At 50.8% G+C, this 20,056-nt stretch overlaps 1 protein-coding gene across 3 annotated transcripts in view; it reads left to right on the top strand.

Moving 5' to 3' along the window:
• The window catches only part of RAB11FIP3 (RAB11 family interacting protein 3), a 79,600-nt gene that overhangs the window by 7,938 nt on the left and 51,606 nt on the right, over positions 1–20,056 (top strand). For 2 of the 3 annotated variants that reach the window (XM_068420209.1, XM_068420210.1), the window contains exon 2: positions 13,113–13,206. The gene's annotated coding sequence lies outside the window, so the exon portion shown is untranslated. Of the gene's footprint in view, positions 1–13,112; positions 13,207–15,799; positions 15,863–20,056 lie in introns of those variants that run through there. The other variant, XM_068420207.1, reaches the window with a different exon arrangement.

The raw sequence follows: 20,056 nt of genomic DNA, 5'->3' as shown, positions 1-20,056 counted from the left end.
AGTCGTGATTCTCATGGAGACATCATGGGTTTCATAAGGCGTAAAAATCTCTGTTTGTTAATATCTGTGTGTGTTTCTGTTTGATAGCAGGAAGATAGTGCAATACCTACAGGTATTCCTCTGTACGTGTAGTGGGGGGGGGAGTCACAGTTCACGTCGGTGGTGCCTGGCCTGAACCTTGTTTTGGGAACCCAAAACATCCAAGCCCAAGGAGTAGCCCCAGAGATGTAACAGGGCAGTGGAAACGCCAGCTTGGGCTTTTGGCGTTGCTCAGAGTTGGACAGAAATTGTCTCTTCTTCCCAAATTTTGGTGCGTGATGAGGTTTCCCCTTCTCTGTAGAGTCTGTGTGGGGCAGAGAGTAAGTTATGGGTTGTGGGGGAGGAGAGAAGAGGAGGAAACATGACCAAGGGCAGGCTTGGGGACAGCTTCTTCCCAAATTGCTGGAGTGGATGGCGTTTGTGCAGGGGGAGAGCAGGCTGAGGGGGAGGTTAAGCAGAACTCAATCAGTGTGAGCGGTGGTAGGTACTTCCCCAGGATGCTGCTGTTGCGGTTTTGGGGCTGGGCTGGGGTTTTCCTCAATGGAGGTGAAGAAGCTGAGAGCCCTGGCGAGCTGCGGGGCTGGGCTGGGGCTCCAGAGCTGCTGGTGTGAGGCTTCCTTAGGGCTGTGAACATCCCGCGGTCGATGCCTGCTTTAGCCCTGGTTTTAGTCAGGGTCTTTGCCCTTTGCTAGGGAGAAAACTGCTCTTAAAGCAGAGAGACGCGTGGTGCTCGGCGTGCTCCGAGCGCTGCTGCTCCCCGTCCAGCTCCTTACGTGGTAAAAGCAAAAAACACTTGTAATAGAAGGAAACAGGAGCGAGCCCAAGCTGCTGAACCTCCTCGCTGACTGGTACCTCGTTTGAGGCGACTAATTAAGCCGAAGCAAGCAATTGGGTGGCAGTCGTATTTGAGTGCTTGCTTCAATGACACCAGTTCTGGTGTTGCCTGCGTGTGTCCTGGCTCTGGTGTGTCCCCAGCCCTGCAGAGGCCACCGGGGTCCGGGCATGGGACAGTGACGGCTCTGGGGGTGTCCCGTGGTGCTGCATGGGAGGAGCAGCACCGCTGTCGGTGTTACAAGGGTCGGCTGCAGCTGGTGGCCGGGTTTGTTTGCAGGCTGAATGTCCCTCTGTTGGGTTACATCGTGAGCAGCCTGGTGGTCTTCTGATTTTTATTTTTTTTTAAATAATGCATTGTAGTTTTTCAGACAAAAGAGCTACTGTTCCCTCTGCTGCAATATCCCTCGGTGAAATACCAGTAGCGTTACGCTGAGTTTGAGTCACTCTTCCTTCTGGAAGAGGTTTTCAGCTTGGAGGCTGCCGGGCTGTTCCTGCTTTCTGTCCTCTCCCCGGGGAAGGAGGAGAACCGAAGGGAGAGGACCTGGTGCTGGGAGCTGCGTCAGCTGGCAAGACTCGGCGGAGCCGACTGCCGACAGCCCGGTGGAAAATCCATTTGCCAGAGTCCAGTTGGAAACTGGGCTCAAACGAAATGCGCAGGAGGTGGGAGGAACCCAAAGCAAGAGTTTTTAGAGAACAGAAGCTGTTGAGGGCAGGAAAGAAGTGGTGAGCGTTTGCTGCACGGTGCCGGACCGGGATCCGCGCGGCTGCTCCGGGGTTCTGCGGTCCCATGGGGGCTGCTGGAGGGGCCCTTCTCCTGCGTGGGGAAGGTGTAGCTGTGTTGAAAGTGAAACTCTTCCAATGGGAAAATAATGTTCAATTCCACATTGGCTTTAAAAACTGATCAGGACCTTGTGGCTTTCACCGCCGCCTTTGGCTGCGGAGGGATTAAAAGGCATCTGTTGCCTCCCTTTGCATGGCCACATTCCTTATTTTCTCCAGGGGAGTGGCAGTTCTTCGCCCCTCTCACCGAGTGTGTGTGAGGAGGTTACAGCCAGGGGAAAAAAATGAAATTTGAATATCCCAGTGGAATTTTTTTTTTCCCCTATGCCTGCTAAATGGATGCAGCAACTAGCTAATCCCCTCCTGACTCCTTGGAGCTCTGGGGCTCCTGTGCTGGCAGGAGCACAGCGGAAGGATGCCAAGAGCAGAAACAAGGCTTATGGGAGGCTACTTGCGCTGAAAGGTCCAAGGAAGATGCTGGGGACCTTGGTGTGCACCAGGAGGGTGCTGGGGACATTGGTGTGCAACAGAGAACTTGCTCTTGGACTTCGTGCTGCAGCACTTCAGGCTCCATGGAGCATCCATCCCTTGGTGGCATCGTGGGGGCAGGCTGGCAGCGTGGGTGGCGTGGCAGAGGTATGGCGGATGAAGGAGGGATGCCAGTGAGAGAGGTAGGACTGAAAGCCCAGAGCGCAGAGGCATGTCCCCTGTGAAGGGCAGGTGACTTGACTGCCAGCCTGGCAGAGACCTGCAAAGCCATGGCAGAGCAAAATCCAGCCCTCTTGCTGCTCCTTTGCTTGGAGGAGCTGATGGGTGCTGGGCATGGTGAGATAGCTGGGCGTGTGGTGGCCATTGGAGAAGCATTGACACTGTCATGGGGTTGGTTTTGTTGTGGTGAGGCTTGTATGCCCGATGCTTACAATCCCACCCTGAGGTCCTGGGCTTCCCAAGCTGTGCAGTGCATCTCCACTTCTTCTCCCTTCTTCTGAGAATCTACCTCTGAGCCTAGAAACCATTCTGGGCTTTTTTTTTCTCCCCCCTCTGGCACATCTGCTCTGTGCACTTGCCTTTGCTCAAACAGCCCTTTCTGAACGCTGCGCGGAGGGTCGCTGGAAGGAGGGAAACACTTTGAAGCGGTTCTAAAAAAGCAACGAGTCTTTGTGCTCTGCTGGTCTCTGACTCACACTTGTTTGTGTTACGATGAACTTGGTTTTGACAGTGTGGCAGCTCAGTCTGGCTGGGGAAGGCGAGTTCTCACGCTCGGCTCTGATGTTTAGCTGCCTGGTTGGGGACGGGCTCGTGTCTTGCACCCACCCGGGCTTCACCCCTGCGGCCCGAGAGGCTTCTTGTGCTCACCAGATTCCTGGGATCTGCACGTTGAGTGATACAAGTCGCTGTCCCCTGCTTTCATGGTTTGCTTGTTTGTGCATCAGCACAAGGTTTCTCCTGTTTCTGGTTATTGTGATCTTCTTTCAGAGATTATAGCCATGGATGTTGTGTTTTGGAGAGGGTGAGTTACTAAAAGCAAGTCCTGAGCTAGTGAGAGGATTTATCCTGGGATATACCATGGGGGTTTTGTGCTATTTTCTAACCTGGTTGTGAGGAAACAGAAGCGAAAGCTGCAGTCCTGGATTTATAGTCTGTTCTGTAACCAACCAGCCCCCACCACAGCACTGCCGGGGTTTGGGGCAGGGGACTTCACACGAAACCACACCAGGCAGCGCAAAATGTTCAGCACCTTAAAATGCCTTCTCTTCAGTGTGTTTTATTAAGTTGGTTTTTTGTCTGTTCAGATCAGCTCTGAAATCCTGCCCAGGCTTTCTGCCCCAGGCCTGCGCTCCGGCAGGATGCGACCGTCCCGCCTCAAGCCCAGGGTGACTTCAGTTCTTCCCCCAAGGGTGGCTCCAGCCTAAGTTAATATCTGTGTTTTATATAAGAAATAACCTAGCACTAAACCTTTTTTTTCTTTTTTTTTTTTTTTTTTGATCCAGTCTCCTGCCTCTGAGCTGTGTGTTTGGAAGGGTGAGAACAGGTTTTCCCATGTCATTAGAGAAACAAAAGCTAAAAACAAAGCCTTCGATGTTTTGTGGGGTGGAGGAAGAAGACTTTTCAAGTTTGGTTAAACAAACAAGTATGTTTATAGTAGAGCGTCGCTGCTGAATCCTTTGAGCATTGAGGTAGTGACAGGAAATCTGGAACACTTGGGGCAAACACAGTTAAATGCGGATAAACCCATTTCGGTGTAACTCATGTTCCTGTTAACGTTTTCAAACCATCCTTGAAGTTGTTTCTTTAAATATGTTTTTACGCTTCAGTGACAGCAATTGATGGACAATTTGGAAATGGTCATAGTCAGCGTTTGAGAACACACTTGAAAATAGGACAAAGCGAGGCTTCTGCAGTGGTGGTGAGCGTCGAGGTGTTACGGCTGCCTGCGGGTAAGCCTTCGAGCTGGTAGGGTTAGTCCAGAAAGGTCCTGTACTCGCGCCTGTTACGTAGTACAGACCAGAGGAATTTCTACCAGCAGGTAAAGAACCCAAAACTGCTGAATGTGAGTGATCTGGGCTGGTGAAGACAACCTGCAGCTCGGCCCCACGCCGTGTGCTGGGGTCTGGCTGGATGCACTGGTTTGTTCTGGTTTCTCATCAGGGTCTGGGTCCTCAGACTTCTCTGGCTGCCAGCTCTTTAAAATGAATTCTGCCTTCTCTTTCTTCTTCCTATTGAATTTGGAGCGTCGGAAGGGAAGTCTTTTCCTTTGCACGCTCCCGATGCGCATGGCACTTGGTGGCTTTGGGAGGGAAACACAGGAGACTTGCTCCTCTGCATCACCCTTGGGTTTCTTCTTGGTTCACTTGGAGACTTCTTTCTTCCTCTTCCAAGAAGGGAAAATAACAGTTTGCTGGGGAGGGAATTCTCTACGGGTTGGCCCTCTGCCACCTTGAGTAGATACTCGTGTTCGTTAGGTATTCGCATCTCTCTCCTCTGGCATTTCCTGCGCCTGCTGACCCTGGGAGAGGCCGGTGAGCGGCGGCGTGCCTCGGGGTTCAGCTCCAAAGTCAACTGGGTTGCAAGATCGGTGTAGAAACTGCCTGAAGTAGGTGGCGTGCATCAAAAAGTCGATGGCATGCCGAGCAGCTTTGTCTTGGCTGAACAGGAGGAAGAAGGATGTGTTAGATGGTGAGGATATCATCTTCCTGGGCAGGTAGGAAAGGAGGGGAATTGTTCCCCTTGGGGAACTTGCTCAGTTTTTCAAGGAAATGATCGAACTGCTGGGGCTTCTCTCGCTTGGATTGCGGGTGATCCCCCTCCTGTTACAGTTCTTTAAATACTTGCAGGCTGATGCAGAACCACGGGAGGTTTATTCCTCTTTTGCCTTACATAGTAGGTTTGATTATTCCTTCTGTAGCAGGAAGAGATGAGAATAAACCAGGCTGAATCCTTTTCTTTGTCTCCTCAGAAAGGCGTCTCAATCCTTGGTTTCAGATGCTAGACTAATAGCAGAGGGTCCTGCAGTGCTTGAAGCTTCTGGGACTGAAGTGACAGCAAGGACGGGGGAACTGATGTGGGAGCAAGATTGGGGATAAACATTGCAGAAAGCATCTTCACCGAGTGTTGCCTGTGGTGGACCTTTAACCAGAGACTTGACCAGCCACGACCTGCCTGCTGATCTCCTGCAGCTTCTGGAGAGGCTCAGGGAGCAACACGCTCGCAGCAGCCCTGGATAAGTGCCGCCACTTGCGAAATAAATAATGCAGCTCTTGCACTGCTTACTCACGACTGACCATTGCTTCTCCCTCTGAGGAGGTCTGCCCTCTCGAGGGTATTTTAAAGGTTAGTTAATTAGGTGTAATTGCAGCAGAATAGAAACCTGCTCTGAGGTTCTGCCTGCTGGCTGTAGTGCCAATTCCTTTAACGAATTACGGAGTCTGTTCCCATAAACGTTGCTGGAGCCAGTGTAATCCTGAGTTACCAGCCTGCCACTCAACCTGCTTGTTGACGTCGATGAAGCCGCAGAAGTGAAGCGCTGGAGAGGGTGTTCCTGGCGCTGGGATGTTCCTGGGTGTTCCTGGCGCTGGGATGTTCCTGGGTGTTCCTGGCGCTGGGATGGGTGCGACTGTGGTTCAGATCACAGCAGCGTTCTGGGAAATACAGAACGTGTGAAGCACCATGCTCGCGTTGTCGGCGTGTTAGTGTTCTCTCAGCACCCAGCACGGGGGGGATAGATGTGGCCTCAGCCCAGACAAATGCTGCATTAACAGGGATCATTCATTTCAGCTGATCACGTCGCAACCCATTGACGGAGCGACGGCGCGATCTAAAGGGAACGGCTGTATGGGACAGCTGTGTCTTTGGCAGTGGCACGGCTGCTCTGGTGTCTGGTGCAGGAGGTTCAGCAGTTCGAGCATGTTTGCACATTTCCCAAAGATTAAAAAATACAACTACTGACTTCTGGAGTTAGCATTTAAATAGAATTCTTTTTTTTTTCTTGAAAGGATGGTTTAGCCTTCAGAGGCAAAGTGGGTTTTTACAAACAAATGAGGATGTTGGCTCATACCCTTTGATTGAACACAGAGGGTAGAGATACTGCATCCACCTTTGCATAACCACGAGAGGTTTTTACATTGCATGCACTTGTTCTGTTCAATTCCCATGTACCACTTCAGGCCGAAGATCTGGGTAACCATAAAGAGGAGAGCATATGGTGTGAGCCCCCTCCTGTACTTCAGAGCGTTGCTAGCTAAACCCCCCCCTTATTTGACAGTTGTGCCAGTGTGGCACTGGGCTTTCTCCCTGCTTGAGTTCAGGGCTTGGATGGGTCACGATAGTTTTCTCCCCAAAGGTAAAAGATGTTCAGAGCAGATTTGGGCTTCTTACAGACAGAAGAGGGTAGTCGGAGTTACAGGAGAGGTGCCTGGATTTTCCTGTCCCGTCTCAGTCAGTCAGGCTTTGTGGGTCCATGTACACCCAGAATTGGTCTGGGCCTGGTTATTCAATGTAGATAAGTTTCCTGTGTTTAAAGCTCCAAGACCCAGTGGATTTTAGGACATTTTTGGTTTTCAGTTTCGCTTCAAACTCCCCAGATCATAAATGGATGGAGAAAGTGTGCTGGCACATGCAGCGGCTGCTGGCAGGGCTCTGCTCCCACTGTCCTGTGTGTTGTCCCTCCTTGAGACCCTTCTTACTGGTAGGACAAAGTAGGCAAACCCGGTACTGCTGGGTCCTTGTAAACCAGACTCTGCTGTAATCCAAACACTTTGGCTAAGGAGAGGTGGTTTCAGCAGCCTTTTTTTAAGGCCAAACAGAAGGTAAAGGCTGGCTTTGGGCATGTTTAGCGTAGTGTGGAGCCTTGCACCGAGCCGGGAAGAGATCCAAGCAGCAGAGTGTGCGGGCAGCAAAGGGGAGCCTGGTCCAGCTGGAGAAAATGAGAAGTAGAGGCTGATAGAAAAAGCTCAGCATTGGATTAAAAGTGAAATTTTATTTTCTCTTTGCAATACTTCAGAGTCCGTGCCCAAGCCAGACGCGTGGGGAACGACGTCTGCACGCGCTGTGTTTAATCGTGAAGAGCTGATTAAACAGCTCCATAAATGTTTTGGAAACCTTTCTGGCCTGTTAACGGGGATGGTGAAAGGCTGCAGTTACTCCCTTCCCCGTCCCCGGGGTCCTTGCCCACCGAAGGGCTGGCTGCTCTCCTCCCATGGGCTTTCCTGAAAGGCACCACCTGGAAACCAGCCCTTTGGAAGCTGATGCTGAAGCTGCAGCTTGTCTAGGGTGGGCCCTGCTTCCTTGCCTGGTCCTGCCTCACTCTGTGTTTAAATTGGACCACGAAGGCTCCTGTTCCTTCTGGAGGGGAAAAGACAAGGGTGAGGTCCTTAAACCTGTTAGTCTCCTGTAATACTCCATTCAGGAGAGAAAAATTTCCTATTGATAAGTAGTTTGGGCAGAGGTGGTGGTAAGAAGTGCATGGGACTGGTGTGGGGGTGTGGGAGGGGGCTGTGCAGGTGTCAGGGTCTCTCTGTTCTGGTTTCAGAGCTCTGCACCTTCTGAGCCCTGCAGTGTGATGGTCTTTCCCTGCCCCGGTCCCTGCCTTGCAGCCTGCTGACCACGGCACGGTCGAGGGGGCTTGTGTGCGCAGCCGGGCTGGCCGAGCCCGGCCGTCACCGGCAGAGGGGCCGGGAACCGGAGCCAGCCAGGACGTACACATGAAACCACATATTTTTCTCTGCCCACCACAACCTCGTCGCTGGAATGCCTGCCCGAGGTGGGGTACCCAACCCACCCTTGCACTCAGCAATTGCTTTCAAAGCTCTGGTTTCAGTGCCTCAGTGCTCTCTTTCTAGGCTGAACCTTTGCCTTCCTGTAGAAATACTTCTAATAAGCAAAACGTGGATGTTGAAATGAAAATTTGAACCACTCGCAGGTAGCTGCTGCTTTCTGCAGCAGTCCCCAGCCAGTGCTGGCTGCTGCCATCAGGTCAAAGTATGGCAACGAGTTCCCCAGTGAAGGTCTTTCTCTGATGGCTCATCTGATGGTTTGGGCTAAAATCAAGGCCCAGCCAGCAATAAACATGCTGTGTCACCCAGTCAGCATCTGGACTGGGCTTACTGGTTTTGTGGACTTTTTCCTGGATGGGCTGGTCTGTCCCTGTTTGCTCAAGTGGCCAAAACATGCCGTGCCAGACGCCTGGTTCAACCTTGGTAAGGCTCTGGCATGTTGTTCCTTATCTGGGCAGGTCTCTTGATGTCTTTCTAACATCTCTCTAGGTTCTTTTTGCACATAATCCATGCGGCTGGTCCCTTTGGGGGCCCGAGAGTAGAAGTCATCTGTTAAGCAGACCAGACCTTCACCCTTGCTCACTTTCCCATGACTTACCTTGGAGCTTGTCCTATTGCTTGGCAGACTGAGACCACAGGAAAGGAGGGAGCAGCTTCAAGGTGAAAGCATCTGTCTTTGCTTATCGCAGCATGTGTGAGGCTGCAGGTGCACAAGTTCTTGGTGGGAACTGCAGCTTGCTCACTGGCCTGCCTCGGGTATGTGGGGATATTTATCAGGAATATGTCAGTATTGATTCCTCCTCTTCTCCTTTGGATTTGCTTCCAGAGTCTGTGTACAGTAAAGCAGTACTGAAATCTGAATTATTACTCTCTGGTGTCATCATATAACTGGCTTATGTGGTGTGGAGGGCAAGACGTGGCCCTGGTTGTGGCTAGGCTGGAAGCATCATCCCTGTGAGATACCAGGAGGATGTATATCATGTAGGAGCTGAGTGCTGCCAGCTCCTCCTTTTGGCACTTAGTGCCATGGTCTAGTTGACATGGTGGTGTCAGGGCAACAGTTGGACTCGATGATCCCAGAGGTCTCTTCCAACCTGATTGATTCTGTGTGATTCTGTGTGAGGTGTCTGACTGCTGTGGCCACTGGAAATATCCCACCCTCACTTCACCCCTCAGAAGAATTTATTTTTGGAAGCTGATTCAGCCCTGGTCTCTGCCAGAATACGAAGGAAGACTTCTGGCAGGCTCGGGGGTTACAAGAGGGTGTCAGCCAGCCAGCACAGCCCTCCCTTCCTTCATATGCTTAAAACAAGTGCACAGTGATTACTTTGTTCTGCTGAATCCATCTGCTACGTGGTGGAGACACGGAGCATCAATAAGGTAAGGAGAAAAGGCTTGGAGCTTCCTTTTCCTCTTCCTCCAGCCTGCTGAACAGGGCTGCTCACAGCTGGGGAATCCCTCGCCTCCCTGGAAAACTTTCCTTAGGTGGCTGCCAAGCCTTTGTGTTAATTTGAGTGTGGAGTTGAGGCTTAAAATCCCTTACTGAACCGATTTCACTGCGTCGAAGCAAGGAGGCTCTTTTTGTACAGCAGCAGGGCACGGTGCTGGCGTATGTGCTCAGAGGTGGCTTGGTCAGAGGGGGTTGTGGAGGTGGGTGTTGGTTGGCAGCAAGTCTGGTTGGTTTTGGAAGGCGAGATGTCCTGCCAGCGTGCAGAGCTCTTTAGCACAGGAGAAGACGTGGTGGTGTGGTTGGTGCGATGAGTAGTTCTTGCTCTGTTGTTGAGATGCCAGATGATCTCCCTCCTCCTCCCCAATCTGCGTCCCTCTCCGTGTCCCTTACCAGGAGAAATCCCTTATGGACCCGTGCCCGGGGCTCATTCTGACTTCGGTCCAGGCTGTGCCTCGTCCCTGGCCCAGGGGTGAGCAGAGCCCCTTCAGCAGCTCTCGCCACCACTTCTGCTTTGGCAGGCTCAGCTTAAGGCAGCTTGAACTACAGTAGTTCAAACCTCTCACTTTCCACCAGGATTTAAACCAGCTATTTAAACCGTGGCGTCCTCTTTGACTCTTTAATGCTCCGTGTTTCTAGCTGCTCTGTCTTCAAGAAGGGTTTGTAACCGGCTACAAACACGCACATTAAGCAAAACGTTTATTTTGAATATTTCTTGCTGGCCAAAAGCAGGAACATCCCTGTGACCGTGGCTTATATCTGCCTGTTTTTAGCTTAACGTTGCAGTTTGGTAGAGCATTAACTTTTGCTTTTGTGCCAATAGATGTGTGCCGTTAACTGCTCCAGTCTTGCAGATTAGTCTTCAGCTAAAACCAACAAATCTGTGACTTCAGAACTGCTAAGATTTGCTAATCTAAACCAGTTTGAGCCATAATCCTTGGGGTTTTTCCCAGCTGTCCTAATAAGGTAAGGTTTTTAGCCTAGTCATTGAAATGGAGAAAGCTGGCGGTTACAAGCCAGGAGCGAGATGCTGGAGCTGTCGCTGGCCGTGCCTGACGCGGGTGGCTCAGTGCCGTGACACACTCAGCCTGGTGATGTTGTCTCAGACCTTAATTTCATGGTCAAAGTTCTTCTTAAGCCTGGACAGCAAATACAGGCAGGTTTGGGTCAGCACAGACGTACCACCGTGGGCTTGAGCTGCATCACTTGCATGGCTTTTGTTCGTTTGCATCCATAATGTCAGGTTGTGAAGCTGTAAGAAACATTTCCCCTTGTTTCCGCCTGCCCACAGCTTAATTTAAATACATAGGTGGCTCTTTTGCATAAACAAAATACTTGACTGGCTACTCTCTTTTGCACAAGCACCGCTGTGGGAGAGGTGCCTTCCTGGGGTATTGGCACGAGGGCTTGAAGCCCTCCGTGGCCCGGAGAAGCTGCCAGCACTGCAGCAGCGTGCGAGCCGCCCTGCTTGGCATGTCCCATCGGGGCTGGATCTTTACAGAAACTGTAGTGTCACGGTAATCACTTACAGGCTCATCAAGTCTGATTAAATGTCACTTGCATTTCGGTTATCTATATACACAGATAACAAATTATACTACAGCTTTTGAACTCAAAGCAGCTGCCAGATGCATTAACTGGAACAAACACATTCCTAAGAGTTGTTTTTATTAGTCTAAAATACCTTTGTTTAACGTACAAGAAGCCTGACTCACCCAAGTCCATGTGTGCCGTGGGACTTCAGCAGTTTTGTCATCTGTCTACCAAAAAAGTTCCCCAGAAAATTGGAAAAGATGCCTGTGTTGTCTTCTCCCTTTCCATGGAGTAAGCTGGCAGGTGGGCAAGCCTGTGCCATGCTGGGGCTCAAGGGGTTCTCTCGTGGCAACCCCACAGAGGCACTGCCGAGTGCTCTTTATGGTCTCAGCCCTGTGGTTTCCTCCATGCTGGATGTCCGAAGCAGAGACTTCTCCTGCCTCACCCCATCATGTTCGAAACCACGCAGACACGTGGGTGAACAGCTCTGAGCCTGTTGCAGATGGGATTTTCCTGTATAAACACAGACCCGGGTTTAATAAAAATAAAACAAAAAGCAAGCAAACAAACCCCGCTGCTGATGGGTAATGAGTCAGGCAGCTCCGAGAACCAGCGCTGGGCTCTGTTGTCCTCCTCACCCTCAGATGTTAAGTCTCCTTGAGGGATTTGGTGATTTACCATCTTTTTCCCCCAAGAACAAACCAAAACTGAGAGATGGCCTGAGCGAGCCAAAAGGCAACCGGTTGTGCTCATGAGAGCTGAACAAATCCAGCACTGCAGACCGCCTGCAGGCTTCCTCCTGTGCATCAGCTCTGAAGGAGGAAAGGTGGATGTCTTTGGCAGGGCGAGGGCAGCAGTGTGGGCAACCTTTGAGGACGGAGCTAATTGCACTAATTGTGTAATTCCCTCTTTCACCTCTTACACCCTGCTTCCTCCTAGGCTTTTTTTCTGAGCTGAAGGGTGTGGTTCTAAAATACACGAAGGTGCTTCACTAGCCCTTAAAATAAGGGTCTGCTTTTTTTAAAGCAGAAGAAATGCCTGATTGTCTTAGCTTGGGAAGCATCAGTGGTGTAAAGGTGTAGGACGAGAGGAAACGGCCTCAGGTTGTGCCAGGGGAGGTTTAGATTGGAGATCAGGGACAATTTCTTCACCAAAAGGATTGTCAAGCACTGGAACAGGCTGTCCAGGGCAGTGGTGGAGTCACCATCCCTGGAGGGATTTAGATGTGGTGCTGGGGGACATGGGTTAGTGGTGGCCTTGGCAGTGTCAGGTTAATGGTTGGACTTGATGATCCTAAAGGTCCTTTCCAACCAAAACGATTCCACGATTCTATGATTCTGGAAGGAAGGAACCAAATGCACCTTTTTGAAGGTTGGACCATGAGGAGTGACTTCGGTTTTGCCCTCAAACTGTAGCCTGTTCTGTTGAAGCGCCCAGATCATCCTCTCCAGGTCTCACAACCTTCCCTTGCTCCACGCATGTGCCTGCTCCAGCACCCGCATCCTAATCCTCGCTAGCTGACGTGATTCCTTCCCCCTCAGGCATTGTCTAATTGTGAAACTATTTCAATTATATGGCCTAAATTTGTAACGTGGAGCTGTTCATTATCACTGAATCCTCTTAATTGGGCCCTCCTACTGGGCAGCCTATTACTGAGTTTTCCCAGTGACGACAGGACCTCTTTAAAAACCATAAAAATCAACAAATCCCTGGCAGGGAAGGACCATGTTGCAAGAAATACTGCCCTAACCTATGTTTTGAAACTAAGCGATAGTTTCAGCACCATCCAAATACTAATTAACCCTTCTGTACCGATTACTTACGTTCCCTTCCAGGAGAACGGCCACACTTCGGTGTCACAGAATCACACAGAATCAACCAGGTTGGAAGAGCCCTCTGGGATCATTGAGTCCAACCATTGCCCTGACACCACCATGTCAACCAGACCATGGCACTAAGTGCCTTGACCAGTCTTTTCTTAAACCCCTTGAGAGATGGTGACTCCACCACCTCCCTGGGCAGCCCCTTCCAGTGTCTAATGACCCTTGCTGAGAAGAAATGCTTCCTAATGTCTTAATGAGTTTAAGAAAGTCACTGCTCAAATCTTTTTCTTGTAAAGAGCTAAAATTTGTTACAAGACGTTTCTCTGATGGAAGATACTGTCTCCCTGAAGGGCTCTGTGGGTAACACTGCTTTTGTGGTTGCAGGTAAAGGACCTAACAAAGTACCTCGACCCAAGCGGACTTGGAGTCATCAGCTTCGAAGATTTCCATCGGGGGATCAGAGCTATCAAAAATGGAGGTGAGTTTGCTGCTGCGCTGCGAGGGAGGACAGGGAGACACAGAATTTTAACGCCGCAGGGGTTAACCGAGCTGAGAAGTCGCTCAGTGAGAACGAACTGGGTTTGGTTTTCTGGAAGTCACTACTCTGTGTTGGGGGGAGGTTGGATGCATTTAATAATAGAGTTGAGAAAGGTGGTACAGCAGTTGTGGTGGTGGTTGCAAGTTTTCCTGTTTATCAGGAAAGTTCCTTCCCAGATGTACATTGGAAACAGAAAAGCCGTGGAGGGAAAATTTGCCTTCGCTCCAACTATTTGGAGGATCAACGTGCTCGGATGAGTTCTAGCAAGAAGCACATTAAACAAGGGCTTTGAACTCGCTGGCTGGTGGGTAATCTTTAATCAGACCTGTGACAATCCCCGTGTTGCTCATTATGGACTTGTTGCGAGTACTTCCAGAGCAGTAGCTTGGTGAAATGTGAGGTATCTTTCTGGCTGGTTGGCGTTTGAACTGCTTTGCTGAAGAAAAGATGTTGTTTTTTCCATTTGAGGATCATCTCTAATATGGGTGTTAGAGGGTCATTTGGGGCAAGTGTGGTGTTAAGGGCAGGGTATGAAAAATATTGGAAGGCTCCTGCTGAGCAGATGTAATTTTAAATGTGCAAATATGAATTATCATCCTTGCACATTAATCAGTTCTGTTCACAGCAATGCTTATCTTCAACTTCAGCGTTGCTTTCGTGCAGCAATGAACATGCACCGTGTCGTCAGCCCCGCGCGCTGAGCATGCTTCTGAGCGCTGATGCAAGCAAAGATGTGAAAACACTGCTTATTCCTATACAAACCATGTCGTTTCATGAGTAGAAAACCCTCAGAGTAGAAGTGATTTCTGTTTTTCTGTCGCTTTTCCATCCCTCCTTCTGCTCCCTGCTCCCGTCCCCAGCTTATTTGTGCTCAGGGTTGTAGTGTTTTATGGCAGCTCCGAAGCTTTTGTGCCTGGTGTAGCTTGACAGCGCAGCCCCTTCCCAGGTCTTGGGATGCAGGAGGAATTGCAGCGCGCTATTAATTTGTAATAAATCGCTATTGGAGTAGAGTGTGTTGGTGAAAGGTCTGGCTTGTGTTTCTCTTCAATAATTCATTGCTCTGGTATTGTGTTGTATTAATTGAATGGAAAAAGCAGATGCAGACAAAGCTTTTAGGATCTCTATTTATTAAAATTGAAAGAGGTTGATACGTATTTATTACAGTGGTTAAGAAGGGCAGAGCTCTCTAACGTTGCACGGCATTAAACAGTTATAAAAGAAACCCAGGACAGGGCACGGAGAGAGTTTCTTTGAGTGTCAGCAGCTGAGCAGTTGCTCACGTTGAAGTGATCTTGAGGATTTGCTGCTGCTGTTGAGACAGTCAGTATTGATCATCCCTTTGTAAAGAAAGAAGAGGTTATGCTTGCTGCTGGGTGGCCCTTTTAGCAAGGTTTTGTTAATTAGCTGGGCCTGTTTTTAGCCAGAGAGAGTTCTGTTGCATTTCCTGGTACTCTGCAGTTCTTTGGTCAGTCATGGAAGCGAGACCTGATGTAAGCTTGTACCTTGCAGTATCTGTTTAATGTAGGTAAGGGTTTATTTCTGAAGATGCTCCACTTTTATTTCCCTCTCCCCCCTCTCTTGGAGACTCTCCGTAGGAGAACCGCTGTGGTTTCACTCCAGCTCTTATGGTCTAGCTTGGCACCCTGAAGGTGCAGTTACAAAACTATCAGAACTTCATAGTCAGCTGCTTTCTTTACAACTGCTTTCGTGTTCAGCTGGCCTTTACATCCAGGGAGGACGCTGAACTCCTCGCTCCTGTTCCTGTGCCAGCTGTTGGAGGTGTGCTCCCACTGGCTGAGGAGGAACATGCTGATCTAGGACTCCTTGGACTTGCCTCTGCCTGCAGTGCGGAGCAAAGCACCACTGAACCACTCAGACAGCACTGAAAGCCACGGTGCCACCTCTCTGCTGCCATGAAACAATTCTGGTCTCTTTGCTGCTCTAATCTTTGTCTGGCCACGTAATGTTGACCATGGAGGGGAAAGAGCAAAGTCACTTGCATGCTATAGAAGCTGGAGTTGAGGCTTAATGAGAGTCTTTAGCGAGTTGCGGCTGCCTTAACTTCTACCTTTCCTGAAGAGAAGACTTAACAGGAAAATGTGGTTGGCATATATGTGTGTATGTGTCCTGGTTTCATGGGATAAAATTTATAGAATCAAGCTTCTGTTAGATTTTTGTTTCAGTTGGTGGCCAGCTGTGGTGATCAGGGCCATCAGCAGCTAAACCCAGGGCAGCTGCCCCAGGCTGGCCCACAGGTGTGTTCTAGAGCATTCACATCAAGTTCCCTATAAAAGGGAAAGCTGCTGGGAAGGAGCAGGAGTTTTTTTTGATTTCTTTTCTCTTCCCTTTTTCTCATTCCCAGCTATTGGTATTCCTGGAACAGCCTGCTGCAACTCTGTAGCTAAGTATAGTTTTGTGTGTTTTGTATTATCATTGATATTGGTTTCTTTATTTTATTAAATCTGTTTTACTTTAACCCACAGGTCTCCCTCCTTTTCCCAATTCCCTTCCTCAGCTGGAGAAGGGACATTGGGTGAGAGAAAAACTGTTATTGTTTAGCCCTGGGTGCGGGCTGAATGCAGTGTGCCTGCTGCAGGTATGTGTAATTGCCATTAGAGTGCTTTGGTGGAGGGGTCCGGAGGGCCCCCAGGATCTCCCCTCTGGAGAGACCTCGCAGCCTGCTGTGTCCCAGCCCTCCCTGTTCATGGGGTGGTGTGGCTGCTGGGACACCCTTGTCCTCCCCCTGCTCCACCAACTGTGTGGTTTGCCTGCTTTTAAAGGCTGTGTGAATGGTGCCTGGCTGATTGGCCGGTCCTGCAATACGTAAATAGCAAAGCAGAGGGGGAGACTGTGGAGCAAACATTGGTGGTGAGCCAGGGATGATAAATAACTCTGAAAAGTGGGACTTTATAGCCTCGTATTGTAAAATTTGAGAAGCTGATGATGTGGTGGAGGCAGTAATGATACTGATTTGAAGGAGGAGAGTATGTTAAAGAAGCCAGATAAGTTGTGTAATGCCTGGGGCATCCATAGCCAGAGGAAAACGTGGTGCACCTGGCTACCATCAGTGAGATCTGGCTACCATCAGTGAGATCCAACGGGACATGTTGCTAGTTTGCAGGGGAAAAGAAGCAGCGGGGGGGAGACAGCGTGACTGCTGCATTCATCATGCTTGGAGGCTACAGCTCGTGGGGGATCTTCTCTGTGAGAAACAGGTACGAGGGATTGTATGCAAGGCACTTAGAAAACTCAGAGCAGGAGCAAGGTCTCTCTCTATTTGTATGGCAAAGAGCTGAGTGTGGGACAGGGGAGAGGGAGGTGGTGTCTGTAATTTGAAGCCAAGGTGCCTGGACCAAAGAGCAAGTCTAGTCTGCTGCGTGTTGGATGCAGGAACCGCTGGAGGGGGAGTTAGTTGGCAAACACGAAGTACAGGTAGTGTTGACCACAGCTGGATGCAAACAAACAACAAGGGTTGTGCTCACAAGCAGGTTCCTTTCTTTGTTGGGGTGTTTAAAACCTTGTAAGCTTCAGACACCTGTTTTTCCTACAGAGGCCTCTCAGCATCCAGTAGGACATACTTATTGTCTCCTCTTTGTAGCAGACCAGTGCTCTGACTCAAACTCCAAAGCAGTGATGAACAAGTCGTGCAATTCACGCACCTGAGCTGAAACATCTGTAACATCTGTCTGCCAAGGAAAAGCCCCCAGGAGTGGGCTCTGTGCAGGTACCCCCTACACACGGGGGGATTGCTGCTGGTGTCAGTTCAAATAACCGCGGTGTCAGGCAGGGGAAGGTGCGTTCCTGGGGCTCATGGCCTCGTCCGTCCCTCCTGCCTTGGCTTCTGATCCCTGAACAAAGGGGCCCCTGTGCATCGAGAGCAGACAGTGCATCCACTGAGAAATAGATGTGTCCATGAGCTCAGGGGAGGGAAACAGTCAAATCTTTTTTTTCAAATGCTTCAACTCTAAAAGCTCTTTGGATTTGGGAAGATGGAAAAATCCAGCTCCAGAGCCAACACCCAAACCTGGAAGCTATAAGCGAGTTCCTGTTTGCAGGGACGGCAGGCTGCTGGCAGGAGCGAGGGGGGGCAAGACTGGGGGAGACCCTGGCAGTGCCAGCTTCGGGGGGTGGCTGGTTCAGGAGTCAGCCACCGTGCTGAAGGAACAAGCTCAGCGGAGATACCCCTGTGGGGCTGGAGAAGAGGCATTTCGCAGGAGTGTGTTCAGCGTACCAAAGGCATTTGAAAGGTTTCCAAGGGAAAAGCACAGAGCTGTGGAGCGAGGCAGGGCTGGGGCGGGCGCAGGGCAGGGTGTTGAACAGCAAATAAAGGGCTGGCGGGCGGTCAGGGCTTGGGCTGGGCTGGCTGCCCTGCCTTGGCAGCGCGCGGGCAGGCTGCTGCAGAGAGCCTGTGTCAAAGCGCTGGTGGGAGCTGGCAGCAGCGGGAGCTCGAGTCCGTCGGAGTCTTTGTGGGGCTGCATCACTCTGTTCCCGGGGGGATTTCCATGGGTATATCCTCAGAGCAGAGGCTGCAGCTTCTGCAACTGGCATTTCACGTCCCGAAACGGTTGGTGTGCTCCTGGTAGCTCAATGCCAGTGTGGGGATTTCCTGAAAGATAAGCGCGTATCCAGCCCTCCCCCGGGATGAAGGCTGGGAGCGTTACACCTTAAAAGCGTACAGCCGAGAGAGAGCTGCACACATCAGTCCTCAAAACGAGAGCTGAGTAACCATCCCCTGCTCACCCCGCGTGCAGGCAGCCCTGCTGCCAGGCGAGCCGCGATGCTCCCCGCTCCCACCGCTTCCTTCTGATCCGACGTCTCGGAGACGCCCCTGGATCCGATAGCGCTTCGGTGACATCTCTGAGATCACGGTTCTGGGCGCCCGTCGTGGTGGCTCTGAAGTGATTTCTGGAGAGCCCGGCTGGCTGCTGTGGCTGCTCTGGCTCTGCGCGGCGTTTGGAGGGGCAGAGCCTGTTGGATATCTGGTAACGTAACCCACCGTTTGGTTTGTGGGTAGGTTTGGTTTATCCCCCCCCCCTCTGAAGGATCTGCATTGCAGATGGGTTTTGCTACGCGAAGCGAAAGCTTTCCTTGCACGGGGATAATTCCAGAAGCCAAAGCTGACATTCCCTCACAGGCTCCCAAGCCAGCAATTATTTCTGAGGCTGTTTGTGTGCCTCTTCAGTGGTCTGGCTTCCAGATTGACGCTGGAAATATGGTAGTAATTGCAACAGGCTACTGCTGACATCCAAGCCCGCTTCCTCAGTGGGGGTACCCAGGCCCCATTTAATATTCAAGGTGTGTGCTTTTTAAAAGGCAAGTCTCCACTGAAGCTTAGCAGATGGAAGGAGAGCTTGTGTGCACGTTTGACTAAACTCGGTGAGTATCTGGCACCGGTACGAGCGCTTCCTACGTTCTCCTCAGAGCTGCTGATCTCTTTATTCATGCAGCATTGCTGCAGTGAAGACTTCCCCGCTGATCCTGCCTGTTCCCAACCCTGGCTAAACCATCACCGATTAGGGAGACAGCTCATTTGATGGCTGAAGGTAGGACAGATGCCTCTTTGTGTACAGCTGCCGTGAATGGGAAATCAAGATTGATTCATGAGCAAGAATAAAATCAAAATTGCTCTCATTATGTCTTCTGCATTTTTTTGCATTGCATCTTGCTCGGCTCTGGCATGTATATGTTATGTACTATATGTACTGCTTGTTGGGATGAGGAGTTGATGAAGATGAGTGTTAATTCTGTGCCTGAAAGGAGTGAAGACTTAAATGTCATTATAAAATTTATATGTATACTTCAAAAAAAAAATCCCCCCGCTGTTCTTTGTAGTGCTGTCCTTTGTAGATCAGTTCTCCTCATCCCTGCAGTGCAGAGGGATGCTCGCAGCACCATGAGTGTGCTTGTTAAGGTTGGAGTCCACGTGCTTGTGGTCTGTGACCCCTTCTGCTAAGGACAGAAGCAGCCAAGCCTGTCTTGGATGTATTGAACTTGGGTTTTTTTTTCTTGAAATAGTGGAACTTAGACTTGTGTTGGAAACCACTGGGCCTGCCCATGAGGGTGTGTGAGGGTTGTCTTGAGTCTGTGTAACTTCGCAGGGGCTGAAGAATCAGGAGTGTGCGCACTAGTCTGATGGAGGCGAGCTGCTTTGGTGGGATCCTGTGGCCACACCAGCCTGAGGTCTCTCTCCGTCCCTCTCCTGCAAAGGCATCTCTAACAGGAGAGGGTCGGTGTATGGGGGCACAGAGGCACTCTCCTGTGAGAGGCTGGTGCTCAGGGCACGAGGGGGTAGGGGTGGGACGGCGGTCCTCCGCATGAAGGCACAGGTGGATGAAGAACCGAGCAGCCATGAGTCCAGCCCAACTTGCATCCCTAGAGGCTGCTCCCAGGTGAGGGGAGGACACAGGAGAAAGCCTCAGGGCAGGAGGCACTGGGGTGTTTGCTCTCTCCCTCCAGCCCACATCACGCTATGGCTTTGGAGAGGAAAAGTTGGTCTGCTGCTCCCAGGAGCCCCAAAACGCTGCACAGCGTGGGCAGCTGCTAGCCCAGCCTCAAAGGGACTGCCTCCTCGGGTGCCTGGTGTCAAATCCTTCATCACACCTCCTGGAACAAGGGGACAGCCGTCCCACTTGGACACCTACCTTTGCAAATGTAGCTTTATTCTCCACGCTTGTTTTTAACAGCTGCTCGTACCCCGGCCGTGGCTGAGCGAGCTGCAGGCTGCGAGGATGCTCCTCGGCTCCTGGGGCAGGGAGTGGCTTTGCTACCTCTGCAAGAGCAGCGGAGATGG

This window comes from Nyctibius grandis, chromosome 30 (genome assembly GCF_013368605.1).
Source record: "Nyctibius grandis isolate bNycGra1 chromosome 30, bNycGra1.pri, whole genome shotgun sequence".
Lineage (NCBI taxonomy): Eukaryota > Metazoa > Chordata > Aves > Nyctibiiformes > Nyctibiidae > Nyctibius > Nyctibius grandis.
The sequence above is the reverse complement of the archived record's forward strand: the minus strand, read 5'-3'. Positions and strand labels throughout refer to the sequence as shown.